The sequence below is a fragment of the Lycorma delicatula genome, chromosome 9 (assembly GCF_047948215.1).
Source record: "Lycorma delicatula isolate Av1 chromosome 9, ASM4794821v1, whole genome shotgun sequence".
Classification (NCBI taxonomy): Eukaryota; Metazoa; Arthropoda; class Insecta; order Hemiptera; family Fulgoridae; genus Lycorma; species Lycorma delicatula.
Genome location: NC_134463.1, coordinates 67773618 through 67796956, shown reverse-complemented (window position 1 = coordinate 67796956; position 23339 = coordinate 67773618). Strand labels below are relative to the sequence as shown.

At 31.1% G+C, this 23339-nt stretch overlaps 1 long non-coding RNA gene across 1 annotated transcript in view; it reads left to right on the top strand.

Annotated features, from left to right (window-relative positions):
- LOC142330039 (uncharacterized) overlaps positions 1-23339 on the top strand; it is a 314511-nt gene that overhangs the window by 204271 nt on the left and 86901 nt on the right. The window lies entirely within an intron of this gene.

The window sequence follows — 23339 nt, the reverse complement described above, 5'->3', positions numbered from 1 at the left end:
TACTTCTGCCTCTCCTTGTTTCATATTTCTTTCTTTATTATTATTATTTTGTCTTTCTCTTTTTTCTATTTTATCCACTATTACATACCAATGAAATAGAATAAAATTTGTGACACTTGTTAGATTGCCATTTACAAGTATACTTTATCATCATTAATCCTTGTATGTCTTCTTCGTTTTATATGTATGTATATAAACAAAATAAATAGTGTCAGTTTTTATATACGTATATACTTTTTTTATTAATATAGTAAGGGATGAGTGCATATCTGTTTAAAGTAAATATATTGTTTTAGATATTTTTTCTCTTTTTAATTTGTATACATTATTTTTATTTATTTTTTTGCCTTAACATTAGGCACTGTTTTCATACAATGATTTATTATAAATTTCAGATTAAGTTAACTAACCGTGTCAATGCATAGATTCTATTACGCATTTTATTTTTATTAGAACTAGTCAGAATTCCTTTCTCTGAAAATAATGATATTTGTTATGTGAACAAAATAAAGCTGTTGCTTGCAGGGGTGAATATTATCTAATTTTTTTTTGGCATGGCATGGTGGTATGCAAAAGTATCCTCATATAGATAAAAGATAAAACCAAATATTTTATTTCTTTTACAAATTTATTTAAAGATATTTATTTATTTCAGATATTATTTACGTCAGGTTACTAAAGGACATATCCCCTTATTCAGGTTAGGACTAAAGGACCTACCCTACTAGAGGACATTTGTTATACGTATGTGCGTCTCCCTTAGCTGAGAACATGCTTATATGATCGAACATACTGCCCATCAAAAAATCTAATGATTTTTTTTTTTCTTAAATGTTTATAAATAATAATTAAGAAGAAGCAACACCTTTTTTTTAACCTCCGGGACCATCGTTAGGTATATTGCTTCAGAGGATGAGATGATTTGTAGCGTGTGTGAAAAAGTCATGCGTGACCGAGATTCGAATCCGGGACCTCTGGATGAAACGCCGAGACACTACCACTCGCGCCACGGTAAACATCAAGAAATAACACCAACAAATAAGAGTAAAAAGGAAGAACATGCTTACGTGATTGAAACATAAACATTCTTAGTTGTTTATAAACAATAAATAAAAGTAGTAATAATAATTATAAAATAAATTAATAAATTTTACGACCGTAATTCATTCATTCAATATCGTAGCAAATCTTAAAATACAACTATTTTCCATACAAATAAATCGATAGTGAAAATACTATCGATTATCCATTTAGAATCGTATACATGATTTTTTTGCCTTGTAGTTACAATTAAACATACTTATAGGCAAAACACGTGGGTCAAATAAAACAGTAAACAATAATAAAAATTAGAAGAATTTTGAATCCTATGTATCCTCCTTAGCGATTTATTGATTTTGAAGCCAATTTCTGTTTTGTTATCGTGTCAAGGAAGGTTAGTTTCGTTATTACAATTATTTGTTTCGTAAATTGAATATAATATATTAATTTATATTTTAGCTTCCAGCTTTCGTAGTGAGTGAATTTGCATATGGACATTATGAATCTTGATGAAAATTTTGAGAGGGTGCAATCTTTAAAAGATGCCTAAACCGAACTAAACTAAATTTAATTAGGAAGATTTGCTGATATTTTTTTGTTTTTCCTTCATTTTTTCCTTCGTTTTTCTTTTCATCAATTTTCATCATTCAAAAATATATTTTTTCACAACAGGTGTAAGCTGTAAAATTTTGGACACCTAATAATCCTATTCCGAGACGCCGCCCGCCAGGGCAACCGGCCCGGAGGGCCTAGATGCGAAGGCGTGCCTACGGTACGCCCCTCCTGTATAATCACAGTATTTTGATGTGGTATCTTAGGAAAAACACAGTTATAGTGAACTGACGATATCTATGTCTTTTCTACCATAATATAATACTTGGTGTTGCATTTTATTTTATTTTTTTATAAATAACAAAATATATATATTTATAAATAGCCTATTGAAAATAATCTTTGACGTTTTATTATTATTTTATTGAAAACTTTTTCTTAAGGATATTTGTCTAAAAAAACACAAGTTGGATAAGGGCATTTTACTAAAATGTAATCTTTAGTATAAAGGGCTTTATACTAAGCTAGTAACAATGACTGATATTTATTAAGGGTCGTTATTAGGTATGAATATGTCAATTGTCTTATAATTTTTAATTAAAAAATAAATAAAATACAGTGATTGGATTATTGTGTTTTTATCAAATTAAGTTTGTGTGTTTATATATATAAAAGAGCGGATTACCGCTTGCGATAGTCTGGGAAGAGATAATCATTATTAAGATGTGAAAAGATCATATAGATCTAGGACCGAGGAAGTTCGAATTCCTGTCCTTTGGTTAATGGTCAAAAATATAGCATTCAAATGAAGAGCATTTGTAAATTACACAAGTTATTTCGCAATAAGAGTGATTGTTATTTACGAAAAATACGAAGCGAATGAGTAGAATTTAATTACAATTCCTTTAAAGATAATAGTTTTTTATTTATTTATTTTAGGAAGGTATATTAAAGTGTGAATTAAAGTAGTGTTATCGTCGACGTACAATTTCTGTAAAACACATATCTTGCAGTTTTATGTACATTACCGTTAACTGTTAACTTGTCCCGTTATTTTGAACATCAAATATAATATCATTGCAGAAAAGACATAGATATCGTTAGTTCACTATAAGCCTTTTTCGCCGTTTTCCTAGGGTACCACATCAAAAACCGGTGATTATACAAGACTCCGTGCGTTGTTATAAATATCTCATTTAGTGTTACGTTAGTAACTGAAGTATCATTTTTCAATCACTTTATAAATTTGTAATGTAGATAAAATATTTGGTTTTATCTGTTATCTTTATTGGTTATCAATATAGTTTTATCTTATTTGATAAGGATAAGCCCGTTTTCAAAAAGTAGTTTAGCAAGTGCGTTAAACTCAATACTCATTTAGACATAATAATTACAATTAAAATAAAAAAATAAGTGTTTATTAAATCAGTAATAAAAGCCTTTGAGTATTATGTATTTTTACTGCATTTACTGAGGAGTTTTCTCATAGTTATTTCCAAAATGACCTTTTTAGGATATACTTTTAGGATGTACAAAATTATATACTAATATTTATCGGAGACCGTAACCTAGACGTTACGAATGACCTGAAATAAAAATAGAATGCTTATTCCTTAATAATAAGCAAAGTGCAAATTTCCCAAGTATTTGCAGAAGTGCAGATTAAAAGATGAAGGTAGTGTTGGATTGGACGTACTTAAAGATAGAATCCGGGTGTAATTGTGAGAAGAGTTCTGGCATGGAATCCTCAGAGAACTATGAAGAGAAAAACGTAGAATAATCTGGAGAAAAATGGTGAAAAAAGAGGCTGAGTAGTAGAGGAACTTTGAGGTTAAAAATTTAACATAAAAGATAGGACTCGGCCTGCTCTGTTGAATTTTACATTCCTGACAGAAAAAAATAGAAAATAAGTCAAATCATTTCCAACTGCTAACAAGTATTCCATTTTAGATTTATTTTTATATAGGGGTGTGAGAAATGAAGCCGTTTCTTGATATTTTATATTGAACTTGTTTATTTTTGAATATCAAGATATATCATTATAGAAAAGACATCAATTTCGTCAGTTATGTATTTTTACTGCATTTACTGAGAAGTTTTCTCACAGTTATTTCCAAAATGACCTTTTTAGGATATACTTTTAGGATGTACAAAATTATATACTAATATTTATCGGAGACCGTAACCTAGACGTTACAAATGACCTGAAATAAAAATAGGATGCTTATTCCTTAATAATAAGCAAAGTGCAAATTTCCGAAGTATTTGCAGAAGTGCACATTAAAAGATGAAGGTATTATAACTATAACTGCTGTTTTCCTAAGATAAACCTGGGATTATAGTCAAAAGAATCAGTGCGTTGTTATAAATATTTCATTTAGTGTTACATTAATAACTAAAGTGGTATTTGTCAATCAATATCTTTAAATAAATTTGTAATACAGATAAAATATTTGGTTTAATCTATATGAGGATATATTTGCATATGAGCATGCCGTGCCAAAAAAAAAAAAAAAAAATTAAATGATATTCAGCCCTGCAACCGATACCTTCATTCTGTTCACATAACAAATATCAGAGAAAGGAATTCTGACTAGTTCTGTATGTGCTAAAGAGGGTTTACATCGTCAAAGCTCTAAGAAAAAACTGGTAGAGAAAATATAAAGCAAAATACATAATTTTCTGTGCGAAATAATGCATTATATACTGTTTATTACTCAGTACAAGGAAATGGATTTAATAAAATTATATAATTGTATAAGAAAATTACATATAATTTGTAATAAAATTTTGGAAAAATATCTTTGTTTGTTAAACCCTGGAGTTAGTGCTTATCAGAAATCTGCATTTAGGAAAAACACTTGAAATGACTGTTGAAACTCGAGACAGACCGTTAAATTCGTGAGCAGTGTTATAAAAAGCAAAAATCCTCTTTTATTCTGTTAAAATTGAAGCTTTATCTCACGGATTTAATACGTATATAGAAATAAGATGTTGATGGAAACTAGTCTCTTCTGAATTAAATCGTATCTGTTTGTGAGCTGGATACTAAATCTTCGCTACATAAATCTGCTTTTCATTGTTAGTTATAAACAGTTTCGAAGTAATCTGATTAAAGACGTTGAATGAAAACTGATTTTCTCGGTGATGTAACCAGCTTATCATTCATATCGACATGATGTTGACACAATCAGTTGATGAACTTTTAAAGTGGTCATTTAAAGGAAAATAACTGTCGTGGCCTCTTGTTTGAGAGTAAATTGTGAAAGAATAGGATGAAATTCCAGAATTTGTTGAGAAAAAATTTGTTGACATAATCCTTTCATTAAAAACTGTACATTTCTAATGTTTTACTTTATTTTAGTATTTTAACTTTGGCTTATAATTTTAGTTAATTATAAGCGAATGATAAAATTACAATTCAATTTTTTTTATTTTGGTCTACTAAAATAAAAAATTATTTTAATTATAAGAAAAATAATAGCACGTAAATAAAATTTAGCGATAAATCTTTTACATCATTGTCATAAATATTTTTATTTATTTCTAAAAATCTCATTTCTTTATTAATATTTTGTTATATTGTTCTTTAATTCCGGTCAGCACTGGATCGCGTAGCGCATTCTCAATGAGGCATATTGTTTCGAATAAAAAAATTAGAACACAAAAAATTAATGATTTAAAAATAGCATGAATTAATAAGAGTAAAACATTAGAATAACAGTAAAACAAAAGAAAGTAAAGTATAAAACCAAATTGTTTTAAAAATACAAAAACATGTAAATTCTTCATGATCATTTTCAACAGTTAAACAAGAAAAAAATACAGTTATCAAAGAAGTAATCAGTAAATATAGAATATGTAATTCAATAATACAAAAAGTATTTAAAATAAATAATCGTAGAAGACTATGACATCTTTACAGCGTCGTGTTTCATAGGTTTTATAATTATTTTTTACTTTTTTATTTTATAACACTGATTAAAATAATGTGATTAAAAACCATAAAAATAAAATATGATATTAAAAAAACACATAGCCAAAATAAAATTAAATATTATCGTTTTGGAAAGCCGGATTCTAAACGTCGGACAAACAACAATGTTCAGAGTTGTTCGTTGGTTTAGGGTAGATCTCTTTCGAGAACGAACAAGAGTAAAATTAGTGGACATAACCTTGTACTTGTCCTTGATAATGCGATTTAGAACATCCACCAGTATAAAATGTAGGTTCATTTTCACTCATCAAGTATGGACCGTAATTAGTGATTATTATTAGGCTATACGTGCTTTCATGAATGTATTTAATATATTTCAAACAAAACTTTTTTTTTTCAAGTTATTATTTAAGAATTTAAAAATTTTCTCAGATTTTAGTCTTAAAAGCAGTAGTAACGTGTAACACTTTTTTTTTAAGAGGTAGAGGAACCCCATTTAAGGGCGCCTAGGCAGTGTCGGGGTCGTTAACAGGTTCCGCAAGATGTTACTAAATGCATATATGTTCCTGCGCACTACCGACTAAACCTCCACCCCTGGCTACCTATCCTTCCTGGTACAGCTGATGTGCATTACTTCAGGAAGGGGGAAATACGCCCTCACACACATTCAGACACCACAGTCAACAGACACCGACCTCACACACCCTACCTCACATGACTAAAATCACACCATACACTCCATGACATCCAATCATCGCTCCAGAATACATAACTCATACCGCACACCGTTCACTTTCTTTCATAGCACATTAGTAATCCTGCACCGCACGTGACCGTATTCTACATTCTAAAGGTTTGCGGTCGTGGCTTCATCACAGCCCCCGAAAATGTTTCATAATTCATATTAAGAATAATCGTTTTTAAGTACCCTCCCCAAAATACCAAGTTTTTATACTTAAAGGTTGGTGGAAAAATAATAAGGTTTCTGTTACTTTCTACAAAAGATTTCATGAGATATTTTAGAATTTTTCACTACCAACCCCGTCAACATTTGAATGAGCTGAACATAAAGTTTTATTATTCGTTAAAAAAAAGATTCTGATTTCTGTGGCTCAGTGATATACCTGTTTGATTAAAATACTTGCGTTATGTAGAAGGAACTTTATCCACCGGGTTGGTCTAGTGGTGAACGCGTCTTCACAAATCAGCTGAATTCGAAGTCGAGAGTTCCATCATTTAAATCCTAGTAAAGGCAGTTACTTTTATATGGATTTGAATACTAGTTCGTGGATACCGGTGTTCTTTGGTTGTTGGGTTTCAATTAACCACACATCTTAGAAATGGTCAACCTGGAACTGTACAAGACTGCATTTCTCTTACAGTCATACATATCATCCTCTATAGTAATACCTGACGGTGATTCTCGGAGGCTAAACAGGAAAAAAAGTAGAAGGAACTTTACGTACCTCCAGTTAATTCTTGTTGTGAAATCACAAAAAAGGCATGTTGAGTCCTTTATTTTATCTGAAAAACGGATAAAAGACGATTCATATCTTGAGACGTGGCTAGATGTTTCCGAACTTTTAAAATATTCTGTGTACGATATCAGCTGTCACTACCTATGGTAGCAAAATGGGGAAAAACCTGACTATACTCTTCAATTTAGTAACTTATTAAAGTTTTATTGAATGAATAGGACAGCCGTTGAGGGAAACCGAACGGCAAACACATTCGCGTGATTTAACGCCTTGCTATCTTCTGTTCTGGGTAATCGTCAATGATTTTCCTCAGATACAAACGATTTCAACGTATTTCGGACTAAATTTTACTGGAAAAAATGTAATTTAATGATTAAACTCTGCCAAAATGTACAACGCAGAAGACGTAACATCCTCTGATGTAAGAGTATATAAAACATGAAAGTGTGACTGAAACTGAATTTCAAATAACGGGGGGTATTTTACATATAAGTATACGATCAAACTTAATGATTATCTTGATTTGTGATAGCTATCTCTGTTTTAAAGATTTAAACGTATTACCAAGGTTTAGTAAGGCTCTTAAAAGGGAAGGTATATTTATTTAAGATTTAATATTCCAGTCTGTTCTCTTGAATTTTGAACGAAAATATTTTATACAGCAGAATCACATCACGCTATTTGTCATTAAGCTAAAACAATCTAATACTAAGTAATGATGACAACAAATACGGTCAATATGATTTTTCATTTAAAAAAAATTATTTTGGGACAACCAGAGGAACTTCCTCTAAAAAATAATAAAATCTCTGAATTTTTAGGTAGGAGTATTTCTTCTGAGCTGAATCTTCCCGAGTCAAGAGCTGTTGATTGAGTTATAGGGAAGTACGCAGATAAATGGACATTTATAACCCGTTTATTCAGCGTTACCTACATTTTAACTAGGATCCTGCAGCATTACAGATCTGTTGCCCCCCCCCCAAAAAAAAAATACAAAGAATACCACTTATTCACAAACAATCAAATTTGTTTAAAGTAATATATTTTTAGAATTTTATTCTGTCTGATTTACATATTATTTATTTTTACTTTGGAAGAAATATTAAAGTAAGTTCTTTATCACTAATTTTTAATTTATGTTGACTTTTTTTATATTTGTAATTAAATATTTTTACCATTATCACATATACATATACATGTATATATATATACATATACATGTATATATATACATATACATGTACATATGATGTATGTATCTGTTAATGATTTATAGACTTCAGTTTATATATTTACATATATCATAATTGTTTAATAAGCAAATTGAAATTAGTCTTGAATTATTACTATCACTATCAAAAGGAATCGTTTATAAGTGGTGTAATTTTCACGCGTTATTTATCTATTCACATTTACATATTTTTATGGTGTTCGATTACGTAATAAATTTCCCAATCATTCATTTAAGTATAAACCTATAAACATCTGTGAGAATGTATGATTAAATATTTTACTCGTACGATAATAAGATTTTACAGATATTTTATTACTTATAAAGCAACTTTTTTATTATTTTTCGTTTTAAAACTTCATAGAATTCTATTTTTTTTAATAAACTTTTATATCTCAACGAAATAACTATAAAAATATATCGGTATAGTTATAATTGATTAATTAATATCGAACTTAGCGTTTAGAAAAATATTATTTAGATAATTTTAGTATTAGTTATATTTTTTTCTTATTTAAAACTCACTATTTGCTTGTTTACAAACTATTTTACGTTATTTTAGCCTACAACAAATTGAATGTAAACGTAATGAAGTCAATTAAATATATCTATTAGAGAAGAAAGAAATTAATAATGAAAAATTAAATTAATTTCTGTCACCATGACACAAAAAAACGTTGTGAAGTTTTTCTCGTCAAAGGTCTCTGTACTTAGTTACCATAGTTACTAATATTATGTCTTTTGTAATTTATTTTTTTTTCAGGTTTCTATAACCTTAATAGTATAAGTATTATTTATCAGTATTATTCTCACAAACAAGAGGATAACGAACACCAGCGGTGGTCCTAGCTAGACGGGAATGGTGAACGAAGCGAACTCTGTGGCCCTAGGATCAGACCCATGATCCTGGGGGGTCCGGCACAAGGGCCCTGAGGAGCCCTTGTTCCGGCCCTGGGGCTCACCTGAGCTGGTCAGGGCACGCTTCGCTCGCCCGTCCGGCTAGTATATATATATATATATATATACTAACCGCTGGGCCCGGCTTCGCCGGACCTCCCAGCCAGGCCTCGCTTCGCTCGGCGCTTTGATTTTCCAGGTTTCCAAATTTCTTTTTTAACTAGAAAATTTTTGACGTTATCAACTTTACTCCAAGTTAAGAGCTTAATGTTTTTAGAAAAAATTTCATGCAATTTAGATACGTTATCTGATAACAGAAAATCCAGTTTTTTTTTTAATTTACCGACATGGGGGCTGCACCCCCAAACCCGTCTAAAAAAATAACTCGCATATAACAACTGTGAAAACATTTTCGGTAGATAATTTGGAAAAAACAGCATGATTTTTTTCCACCCGCTCAGGTGGCAAACCAATGTCGGGCAATTTAACTTTTCCGCTTGCGCAGCATATTCCTTGTGATTCGTTTTTGAATGTAAGTGCAGAACAATATGGGCACTCTTTGTCCATTTTTCCAATTGCGACACTTGAATGAGCGGAATAATCATAGCTGGCATCGTAATGATAGGCGCATTCTTTCAATTCAATGCCTGATGCCCGCCTAGATTGAGCAGTTAGTGATAGTGTCAATCGTAGTCGCTCTTCTCGTTCTGCCATTGTTTCTGTTAATCGGGCTTTAGCTGCGCGAGTTCGGACGCCTTCTAATCGGATTTCCTGTTGCTCAGTTGTTTCAGTCGAGCGGGATCTGTGCGTATTCGGTCGCTTTACAATCTTGACTGTCTTTCGCAAATATATATATACACTAATCACAAAATTTAATGTAGTATGAGACACAAACTGAACTAAAACTGTAGGTTTTCTAGAAGTTATTTTATCTTCAGCGTAAAATTATTGCACAATATGCAATAAAACCATATTATGATAAATTATATTTAATTTTTTTATTGTTATAATTTTTTAAATATTATCTTACTGGTATTCAATATATCAGAAGTGAGAGAATTTTTTTATTCAGGTAATAAAATTAAAAGAGGTGTATGATATAATGAGAGATCAAAAGCAATTGGGAAGAAGAGCTTTCTTGTAAAACAGAAATCATATAGCATCAAATTTAAGAATTAAAAAAAAAAATGAAAATCTTGAAAATATTTTTGTGGCATTTAGAGATCTATTATTATGAAATAATGTGAAAAAAAGAAACAGAAGGAAAAAATACAATTTTTTGAAATGAGGTGAAATGAGATTATAGAAAATTAAATAGGGAAATAAACTCGTTCAATTAGAAATGAAGTAATTAGACTAATAGAAGAGGAGACATTTGTGGCAAAATCTTTTAGAGACAAATTAGGATGATGGGCCTTTTGTTAAGACAAGTTAATTAGAGAATCTTATAGCAGTGGGATGTGGAGACGCTAAAAACTGTAGAGGAAGGTGAAGACTGAAAAACATAAATAGAGGTATTTAAGATGTAAGATGTAGGTAATATTTTAAAGTTAAAAGATTACAAAAGATCAATCAAAACTGATAACTACAAAAAAAAGTTTATTTATTTTTGTTTATCTACGGATGATGATTATTTAACAGTCAAAATGCGCATTTGGTTTCAGATTTTAATTTTTTTTTAACAATTCTTGAGCGTTTTTCTCTATATTATTTTATTTTATTTTTATAACCGTTTAGCTCACCTTGTTCTTTTTATTCTTTATTTTTAAAAAACTGTTCTTTTGAAATGTAGTTTAAAATATATTATTGTTTTCATTTTCGTAAATGTTTTTAGCTATATAGAGAGTATTGTAAATAGATTGTAATAAATTAAAAAAGGAAAAACAGCATATTTAGTCAGTTAATTATGAATTGGTACGGTGGTTCACTGTTTCTCAATATTTTTTTTCATTATGAAGGTTTACACACACACACACACACACACACACACACACACACACACACACACACACACACACACACACACACACACACACACACACACACACACACACACACACACACACACACACACACACACACACACACACACACACACACACACACACACACACACACACACACACACACACACACACACACACGCACGTGCACATGCGGAGAGAGACGAGAGAGAGATACATCTCTCTTTTTTGTCATCTATTTATACTTAGGTAGTAGCTATCAGAGATTACCCATTGGTATGTACTTTCAAGAATTCTCCTTATTGGTGAATCAAAGCCTGTAAGACATTTCTATTAAATTTTAATAATAGTTATGATAAAAGGGAGTACTAATTTTCTCTTTTTAAAGCTTACATTATTTTTAAGCTCGCAAAAAAAAAACGCTTGAAGTCATGTACCAGCAAGCTTGATTATAATAAATGATTAACAGTGGAGGTTGGAGTTATCTGTTTCATTATTTTGTTTGATAATCTCATATAATTCTTTTAATTTCAATTGTAGATAATCTTGAGATTAGAACTGGTTTACATTAAGTTTAATTGACGGAGATTTATCATAATATAATGTACTAAAATTGTCATAACTTTTATAACTTTTGGAATGGGTGGAACGTGTTTATTCGACTTTTCATTTTCGAATGTTGCGGATGGAAATTGCAAACGTTTTTTACTCATCCTATTTACGTTAAGGTAGTACATTTATATATGTATATTTACATACCTTTTTATTATTTAGTTGGCGAAGAATTTATGTTATCTTGTTTAAGTGTGTTTGTGCGCGCGCGCATGTATAGACACTGTGTTTTTGTTTTGTTGTGTGTACTCGAAAAAAAATTACTAAGAATTAAAAAAGGCTGAATAATTGATACAATCTGAATATGAATATATAATGAGATACGTTGTGTGCTTCTTTTGTGCAGAATAGAATTAAAGGTCACGGTCATACAGTCGTTGAATTTGTTTCTTTTTCATTCTTTAAAGTTGAATTTATCAATAACCTTTTCGCTTCTGGAAGTTTCTCAATTTTTTATTAAGTTGCTTTTTATTAAAAATAAAATAAAGCAAAAACAATTTGAATTTTAACTTTTATTTATTTATTTTTTCATTTTGATGACCGGACTTCTTTATTTTGACATTTAATTATTTATTTTTTTTTTGTAGTAACTATATAAATTTCATACCTAGGTATAAAATTAAATTATATCTTCTGCAAAGATCTATGTGTATAAGATACTTCAAATAATAAGTCATTCATTTGCATAGGAGAACTGTCCAGTGGGATTTGGGTGAACGATTAACAGTTTAGTTGGATACTTAGACTCTTACTTAATTCTAGAGGTGGGCGAGAATTTTTCAGTGACTGTTTTCGGAAAATTATTTTATATCTGACAGAAACATAATATATTAAATATATTTTACTTGATCAGCGCAGAAACTTTGATTTGCATTATGCTGTTCCCATTTTCGATACCGATACCTTAATTTCCTGAGGAATTGTGGAAAGATTGGACACTTTCTAAATAAAAGGAACTAAAACAGTTCTTTGAGAGGGTTTATTATTTTTTTTGTTTCCTTTGCGCATTATTCATCTTTTATATGACTCCTTTTTCCCCGAGATGATATGTAAGATCTGGGTGATAAACTCCACTAAATCTGATTTAACTAAGTGGGATTCTATAAAGCTACTTCATGTTTGGTATTTATGTATTTTGATAGAGTCGGTAGTCCTGTGGACCTATTCGGGACAGAAGTTCCGAATAGTTCCTGTGGCAACATAAAAATTTCAGACCGTTGTCAGGGGTTTGTTGAGTAAACCCGAATCTTGCACTACAGGTGGCGCACGAAATTGTTAAATATTGTTTAACAATTTTTATTTTAATCGAAATACAGAAACGTAAAATACAACGTGTTTACTATATACCTGGAGATTATGTTCTGCTTATCACACATCTAGCAACTTATTCAACACGAACTCCTATATTGTTAATAACTCGACGACACATGTCCTTGGTTATCTTTTTGCACGCCTCAATGATCAGCAATCGCAGTTCCATCCCTGTACGAGGATGATTAGGGAAAATCTTTTCCTTCAGAAATCCCCAAAGAAAAGAATCACACGAATTCAAATCAGGACTATTCGGCGGCCAGTTCTGTTCACACAAACCATCGGGTTGGTCTAGTGGTGAAAGCGTCTTCCCAAATCAGCTGATTTGGAAGTAGAGAGTTTCAGCGTTCAAGTTCAGTAAAGACAGTTACTTTTATACGTATTTGAACACTAGATCGTGGATACAGGTGTTCTTTGGATTTCAATTAACCACACATCTCAAGAAAGGTTGAACTGAGATTGTACAAGACTAGAGTTCATTCACACTTATACATATCATACTCATTCATCCTCTGAAGTAATACCTGAACGGTAATTCCCGGAGGCTAAATAGAAAAAGAAAGAAGTTCTGTTCACACGCAAAACGGATTAGGAAATCGGTTTGAAATGTCATTTGCATTGAAAATTTCACGCAGAAGTCTAGAACAACGTTAGCTGGATGCGGTCTGGCTCCATCCTGCATGAACCACTCGTTTTTTAATTGAAACTCTTTTGTTTAAAGCTGTAGAATAAAATTATTATACAGCATGTTTAGATAACGTTCACAGTCTGTTCATTAAAGAATGGCCATATTACCCGTGACTTGAGATAATGGCCCATAGCGTAATTGTTCGTGCGTGATGCACCTTTTCATGAAGCACGTGTGGGTTTTCGGAAGTCCAAAAAAAACTTTTTTTTTATTAACTACGTGAAAATATGCCTCATCTGAAAACCAAACATTGCTCAACAGTACGTCTTGATTCACAGCCCATTCAACGAATGACATTCTTTGAAGTCTGTTGTCAACCGTTAATTTAGCCAACACTGTTATTTGTACGGATACAAATGAAAATCAGTTTTTAAAATTTGCTGCACAGATCGCCTAGAAATCCCAAGTTGTGCTGCTGCTTTTCGTGTTGATTTGCTCACGGTCCTCAGCAACGCTGCTTTGACAGCTACGACATTCTGTAGAGAACGAACATTGGCAGACCGTGCGCGCTTACTCTTAAATACTGAACCAGCACTATTAAATTTTTCGTACGTATTTTTCTACGTATTGTTTTAAATGAGAGTGACTGCGAGTTTGAAAATGTGTACGAAACCGTCTTTGTGTAATCACCACACTTTACGTTTCATTAAAATCAACACAGAAATCGTTTTTTTCGTATAATTTTTCTACACGATAAATAATATCATTTATAACCAATGTTACTACTAGTAAATGTAAAAATACATTTAATAATGCATTTTTTTTTTAATTCAAAAAATCTACTTTGTTTGAATTCTAGAGTTATTATTGCTTTAATTGGTTATACTTTACGTGCTGTTCAACAGTCAGTCTTCCTTTGTCAGCCATCTTGGAAGGATACACAAACAGCTCACTCGGAAAGAGAAGAAACTAATATTCATGAACTCATCCTGACCCGTAGGAGAAGACATCCTCCGCCACACCCCTCCGTTCATAGCCCTTATTGGCTTTACCGGAGGTCATCTTCAAAACTTCGTTTTTTGACATATTCCAGTCCGCCACGGCCAGGTTGCCACCGATATGTTGTGAGTAACATTTCCCATCGGTGTACTACTAATTAATGAACTCACACAGCTCACCGAGTCTTAAAAGCAAGACTGAAAATATTCATGAACTGCTCTCACTTCTCTCAACATAAAACGCATTAATAATTTATTAACCTAAACAATTATTTACCAAAACAAATGTTCGATCATTTTGTGCGCCACCAGTATATTTATTCCGAAATGGCTTACTGGTCTGAGAGTAGAGTTAATTATTTTTTTAATTTAATTTTTCATTTCTTATCAGTACAAATATGCATAAATAATAAGGTTACTGATAGATATTGTATTCTTCTCAAAGAAAGAAAATATGTATTCCCGATATGAATGTAAAACACATATGTTGAATATACGTAGTCTATGGCGTTAACTTGAAACTATGTGATTTACGGAAAGAATAATTGATCAGTTCACTAATTAGAATATGCAATTTTTAAAAAAACCAACGGGAATAATCCAACCATTTATCTCCTCCAGTTGACCATCTCAAAAAGAATACTGTCAACGTCATAAAGTATTCTTACCCATCCAATCATTCTCTGTCTTTATACTTCCTCTTTTTTCTTTCTTTTTCCTGTTTAGTCTTCGGGAATTACCGTTCAGGTATTACTTCAGAGGATGAATGAGAATGATATATATGAGTGTAAATTAAGTGTAGTCTTGTACAGTCTCAGTTCAACCGTTCCTGATATATGTGGTTAATTGAAACCCAACCACCAAAGAACGCCGGTATTTACTATCTAGTATTCAAATCCTATAAAAGTAAGTGCCTCTACTAGAACTTGAACGCTGGAACTTTCAACTTCCAAATCAGCTGATTTGGGAAGACGCGTTCACCACTAGACCAACCCAGTGGGTTCTTTATACTTCCTCTGGTCTTTAATTCCAGCTATTATTCTGTTTTATTTTCTGTTACTTCTGATTTATTATTACTAGCTTTTATTTGGATTTAATAGTAGATCGTGGATACCGGTGTTTTTTGGTGGTTGGGGTTCAATTAACCACACGTCTCGGGAATAATCGACCTCAGTCTATTAAAGAATACACGATTACCGGTACATTTACATTTACACTCCTTTACTAATGATTTTAATTGTTGATGCGACTATAAATAAATAGATATTATTATTTTTATTACTCTGTTCTTTTTAAGTAATCACTTTTTATTTATTCACTGATATGACAGGGAAGGAGATCTCATTGGGAAAAGAATTTAAGGAGAAATATGCACAACCTTTGGCTTTTAATATCATTTGTTGATTCTTTAATCACTGGATATTATGGTTGTTGTTTATTATTACAGTATTTTTTAAAAAAATACTATAAATTCACTGAACTGATGATGAATGTAATACAGATTTTTTAAAATAAAATGTGAATATTTTCATTCATAAATATTTACTATTAACACATGGAAATACTTACTGGAAATCTTGTCGATAGAAATGGTTTTTTTCGTGTAATTTTTCTACACGATAAATAATATCATTTATAACCAATATTACTACTAGAAAATGAAAAAATACATTTAATAATGATTTTTTTTAAATTCAAAACTATTTTGTTTAAATTCTAGAATTATTATTGCTTAATTTGTTAAAATTATTGTATAACCTTTAATTTATCTAATTGGATTCTGTGACATAAAGTATTTTTATTGCAAAAATAGTCTTTGATTAGAATCTTTATTATCACGTGAAAGTAAATGAAAAAAGCTATAAATTATCGTAATGAATTATTTAAAAATCTACAATTTAAAATTAAAATTCTTCAGTATTTAAAAAAAAAATATTTTTGTATTAAATTTATAACTCTAAGTGGATTATAATCAGTTAAGAATGGTTGTTAGCCCAATTACCAGCAGTTTTGTTTAGTCAAGCGGATCAGAATTATGATGTATCGTTAGTTGAAATACATAAAAATAAGATACGCTTGCAACATGGACATTCACATCCAATTATAACTATGAGTAACAATACATCTAATTGAATTAACCTAGGTTTTGCGAAGCCGCAGAAAATCTGTAGTAATAAGATGACGACCTGGTAATGTTGCTAACTATTAACGAAAATTGGTTAAGTGGTGAAGGCTGGTATGCCTCTTCAAGAATACAAAAGTATAATTAAATATTGCATCAATAACATTTAAATTACTTAAATGTAATTTTCATTTTACAACATCTTATAGGCAGTTACAATAAATAATTTATGTCATAAATATCTTTACTTTCCTAAATTTTTTATCTATATATGTAGCCTACTTAGGTCGTATAAAAATAAGAACTATTTGCCTCTTGGCACAAAAATGATTGTAATTATTTTTTTTGTTTATATCTAATTTAATATCAAACAAAATGTCAGAATATTAGACTTTCTAATTATAATAATCAGGTTATACTACATAAAAATTAAATTAATGTTTAAAATAGATAACACATTTAGTAATGTTTTATATTTTAAAATTGATATTTTAAAGGGTACTCTTTTTAAAACGTCACAGCTAAATAAGGTGTATTAAAGATTATAATACTTTAAAAAGTAGTTCATTTAACACATGTTCATTTAAAATACAATGTAACTGACTAAAAAAAACCCACACAAAAAATTTGTTCACTTCATTAAATTTCGATTTTCTGAAGTCATTTTCGAGTAAAAAAATCTGATATAGAGACCACGTGACTTCCTTGTACGACTATTAAATTACATATTCAAATTTTCTGCTGCACTTCATTTAAACTTATTTCACTTAAAAGTGAGATACGATCCCCCAACTCTTTAATAACGTTACACAATTGCATTGTGGTGTACGTCATATTGCATCAAATTTTATTATGTTGTCCGTATCAGCATTTTATATTAGTTTATATATTAACTTTGTTTCACGTCGCTCAAGTAGCTATGTGGTGTAAGTGAGAACGTGTGAGATCCGTAACCATGCACGCGTCGATTCGATTCCGACTTTTTAAAAAAAATTAAATATACTATTTTTAATAATTAACCTCTGTAAAAATTTTTTAATTAAAATGAAACGTACATAAAATTTTATTTCACTAATAACTTTTGATTTTTTTTTATTTGTTTTTTTATTGTTATTGAAATATTTTTTATTGCAAAAGTTTTTTTCAATCAGAGGTTAATAATTACTAATAGATCAATATATCTAAATTAAAAAAAAAAAACGTTACAAAAGAAAGAAAATGAAGTCGGATATGCCTTCCCGTTGTAAGATCCAAATATTTCATTAATTCAAATTTTATTTGGGTATAACTCTGGAAGCAATGAAAATAAATACCACTTATGATATATTGTTGAAAAGCTCTCAGTGAGGCTTATTACTGCACTTAAGGAAAAGTCCAAAATCCAAAAGATTTGGATTTTTGCCTTTTTTGGATACTTTTGGTCCAGTTGATTGCGATCAAAACGGGAGGTGTACAACTAGATGTTACAACAGTTCTAAATAAAAAATTTCATCATCGTACAGCTAATCGTTTTTGAGTTATGCAAGATACATACCTACATGGAATGGAATGGAATGCAAAGTTGGCGGGAGTTTCATAATTTCTCCCTACAAATCGCAGAACCTGGACAGTGTCCCTTGCTGCTGGATGATTCTAGAATCGGGCGTGTTTTAACGGTTTATTTTTAATGACGGGTCTAAATTTTAAGTTTTCTGTTATTTTATATTTTAGATTTTAAGGACGGATTTAATAGCATTCCAATCCGTTGTTTACCAGCGTTATCGAACCCATTTTATGGTCCGACCGCGAGAGGCTAGGTTTTTGAAACCTGTCCTCCCGACGTAATTCCCCTTCAGACCGTCCACTGAAGTCCTTTCGGTGCTAACGCTTCTTAGGCTAGCAGGAATACGCCACAACTGGGCACTAACTGTCTGGAGGGAGCAATGCGCCCCCTTCTCCGGAGGGAGTCGCAATTGCTGATTTGATTTAAGTTAATTGTAAGTTTTACAGGATAGTTAGGAAAAGCTCTTCATCCACTTCCTTGATGGCTGCCCTTCAGGACGCATCTCTGCTGGGCTCTTTTCCGGACTCCTGTCCGGGACGTTGGGTCGCGTAGATGGTCTTCTTTCTTCTTCATCTTCTTCCTCTTCTCCTACCGATAACCTCTTCGTTATTCTTTGACCTGCACTTCCGAGACTTGGCAGTAACCGAAGTTACGTACCAATAATCTTGATATTCCCGTGGCCTCTGAAAGGTCTGAACGGGGGAAAGTGCAGGTTTCTTCTTTCTTCTACTGTCGGTGGCTGCTGGGCTGATGGCTGCTGGGCTCGTTCCCTCATTCTTCTTTCTTGAAAGGAAAGGAAATAGGGAACTTACAATTTTTGGTGAAACCTATTCGCGGTCGCGGTTTGGGAGCGGCGATCGCCTTTTGTAGAAGTAAATAGCATACTTCTTACACAACATAATATTAATCTCCAGACACATGTGTGTCCGGGAAGGGTTTGGGGGGACCACATACGTACAGAAATCACGCCGAATTTAGTCAAAATGATTCAAGAATGGTCAAAAAGGATATTTCTATTGAAATCTGAAAACCGAAATTTTTCGCGATCATAATACTGCCTTTACTTTGTACAAGGAAGTAAAAAACCATCAAGTAAAATTTACTAATAATCTGGCGCTGCCATTAAAAGTCAATTTTGAAAATTAATTACAAAGAACTATTTTTTAAAACTGGTTTATTGTATTTAAGGTTATTAAAAATATATTTAAAATATAGGCCTATAAAAACGCTTTCCATATAAAGAAAGCCGTAAATAGACTGCTACCGAGTCTGAGTTAAGGATTTTGGGTATTGAAGAATGTCTGTAATATAATTTTGCAAGTAATCTTTTTGAACTATTACTCAAAAATAGTTAAAAATATAACAATTGATTGATATCTGCATGTATTATGATTAAACTGATGCACCCTTGTGGAAGAATGTTTCCTGCAGTTGTTGCTCATTTAATTGAGTAAAAATGGGTTACACAATGCAGCAGAAAATATTCATTGTCCCCCAATACATTATACGAGCCAGTTATGCCCAGACCCAGAATGCCTTCACAGAAACGTATGGTGTGGATGCACCAAATAAGTCTGCGGCTGTACGACAATGTCGTACAGCCCCTTGATTGAGGATTTTATTTGCAACAGGTTCTTTTCAGAGACAGAGAATGGATGTTAAGACTTTTGGCTGATCGTGTTAACATCAGAAAAGTTGATTGACATGCAAGTTGCATATTCTGTAAGTCCCATGAAGTCTGTGCGACACCTATCTAGCCAGTTTGGTCTCTCTGTTGGTAGTGCTCATTCGAAATTGTACAAGTTTGTAAAGATGCATCCGTACAGAATTTGTGTAGGTTATGAGTTGTTACCTGCAGACACTGGAAAACGTATAGCTTCCTGTCAGTGGTTTATGTCAATTGTAACGCCAGGTGGGGAAGAACTCGATGATTGGTTTCGTTCTGACGAGGCATGGTTCCGCTTTGATGGATACGTGAATGCATAGAATTCACGCATTTGGTGTACGGAAAATCCACATCAGCTGCACTAACAAAAAGTAGTTGTTTGGTCTAGAATTTCACGTAGGCGAATCTTCATTATATTCTTTCATGGCACAGTGAACGGTGAATGGTACATACAGATGGTACAACAATTTTTAAACACTATACCTGAAGACCGGCTAGAATACACGTGATTTCAGCAGGATAATGCTACGGCTCATACTGTCAACGCTATGGCTTTCTTGTATTAGGGTTTTTATAGAAACGTGATTTTGATAGTGTTGTGGCCCCCTCGATCTCCTGATTTATCATCTCCTGACTGTTTATTGTAGGGATACCTTAAGGATACTGTTTACAAAGTCATCCTCACACCATTCCCGAATTGCAGAGCGAATTGAACGACGATGTGGCACGGCATTCCTCAACAAACGTTACAACATATGTTTAAGAGCACGCAACGTCGTATACATTATGTGAATCGCATAATGAAGGCCACTTTAAACAACTATTGTTACTCGTTTTCCAGTAAGTTTGCGTCACTTTTTGAACACCCTTTACAACGATCCAGTACTAAGAAATTAATTAAATTAAAAACAAAAAAATTTCAAATCGTCTGTGCAGACATAATTTTTGTTTAAAGGTTATTATTACACTTAAATTATTGAGTAAGATATTTAAAAATTTCAAATAGGAAGAAAAAAAATTAACTATTTTCATATTATAAGATAACTGCGTTATTATATCAATTTAAACACAATTTTGTATTGTCATGTTTGATTTTTAAAATATAAGTTTTAATTGTTAATATTTATTTGTAATTATTATTAAGAATTTAAATTATTTTCAAAGTTACTAAATTTATTTATTTTATGAAAAGAGGTACGTTAGAAAGAGTACCTTTCGAAAAATAAACAAAAAGCTTTTTCCTATCATGTCCCTCACATTATCGCATTGTAGCTATAACGAATAAGCAATTAATACCATGTTTATGTTTATAAAAATTCAAAGAAGACATATAGTTTAGATAAAGAAAAGGTTCTATTAAAATTTATTAATCTTTTATTTTATGTGGGGTTTTGTAATAAATGAAATAATAAAACTCTTGTTAGTAATAAGTTGATTTTAACTTCTACCCAGGTTGTAAATTTGTATATCTATGGAAATTTTAATTGGTATGAGAAAGTTAGTCCCACAGGTTGTAAAATATAAAGGATGTGTTTGAGTTTTTATTTTTGTCTGTAATCTATTTAAAAGAAAATGCAAAAAAAGTATTTCCTTTTTAAGCGATTTAAATTGATGTACGAAGAAGGGTTCATTGTATGTTTTATGGTACATTTATAACGTGAGTAGTTTACGTGTTGAATGATAATTAATATATTATAATAAAATTAAATTGGCGTGAGAATATCATATTATTAATAAATTATATGATACTTTATGACGGCTTATAAGTTCAATTAATTCAGTTTATATATTCTAGTTTATTTATTATAATTTTCATGAAGATCTTTACATAAGTGAGAAAAAAATTATCGTTTCATTTATTTTACATCATTGTGAAGGACCTTCCAAAGGTCATTAACTATCATATGATATAAAAATTTTTCTATTGTACTAATATCGTTAAATTTATTAAAATTGAGTCATGTTACTCTACTATACATTAAAATTTCAGGATGCCTTAATATGTGGCGTATAAGTCTGTCTCTTCTTTTAACCATATTTTTCCAAATGCTTCTTTCTTCATCGATTTGTCGCAACACCTCTTCATTTGTCACTTTATCCACCCATCTGATTTTTAACATTTTTCTGCAGCACTACATTTCAAAAGCTTCTAATCTTTTCTTCTCAGGTATTCCGATCGTCTAAGTTTCACTTCCATTTAAAGCTACGCTCCAAACATATACTTTCAGAAATGTTTTCCTGACGTTTAAAATAATTTTTGATATAAAAAAATTATATTTCTGACTTTAGCCCGTTTCGCCTGTGCTATTCGGCATTTTATACCGCTCCTGCTTCGTACATCTTTAGTAATTCTACTTACCAAATAACAAAATTCTTCTACCTCCATAATCTTTTCTAGACTGATTTTTGTGTTCAATAGTCCATCTACTTTAGTTCTACTACATTTCATTACTTTCGTTTTTTTCTTGTTTATTTTCTTGCATTAGTTATTGCGTAACACTTCATCTATACCGTTCATTGTTTCTTCTAAATCTTTTTTACTCTCTGCTAGAATTTTTATATCATCAGCAAATCGTAGCATTTTTATCTTTTCACCTTGTACTGTTACTCCGGATATAAATTATTCTTTGCTAGTTCTATGCAAAGATTAAAAAGTACCGGGGATAGGGAACATCCTTGTCGGACTTCCATTTTTATTACGGCTTCTTTCTTATGTTCTTCAATTATTACTGTTACTGTTTGGTTCCTGTAATTGTTCTTCTATCTCTGTATTTGAACCCTAATTTTTTTAAAATGCTGAAAATGTTATTGTACTAATATCGTTAAATTTATTAAAATTGAGTCATGTTACTCTACTATACATTAAAATTGCAATTACATGCTAAAAAATTTATGTACCTGCTTTTAATACACCAGCTTCAAAGTTGACTTATTAATTATTAGTCTAAAACCGTAAAAAGGTTTTAAAACAAAAACAATGATAATGCTAAACTTAATTTGTATAATCTTAAATTTTGTTTTCAGAGTAGCTACAGTATTTTTGGTAACTGATGACATCAATAGCAAATGCTATCAGTGTATTAAAAATATCATTTAAATATATCTTATACAACTGTTTTAACTAAAAAAAAAAGGATAACGAAAAGCCGGTTTATTTTCTGGTAAATAAAACATTTGCCAACTCAGAAGAATCCATGTCTCGTCTAGGTGTCTTGTAGGCGTGGTTTGTTGATGGCAACTGATCCGTAGGTTTTTTTATTGAACATTTATATATTTTTTCTCTTTACAGTACATTTGTACTCGTTCTAATTTTAATTAAAGGTTTAAAAAAACTATTTTTATAAGTCAAAAATATATAT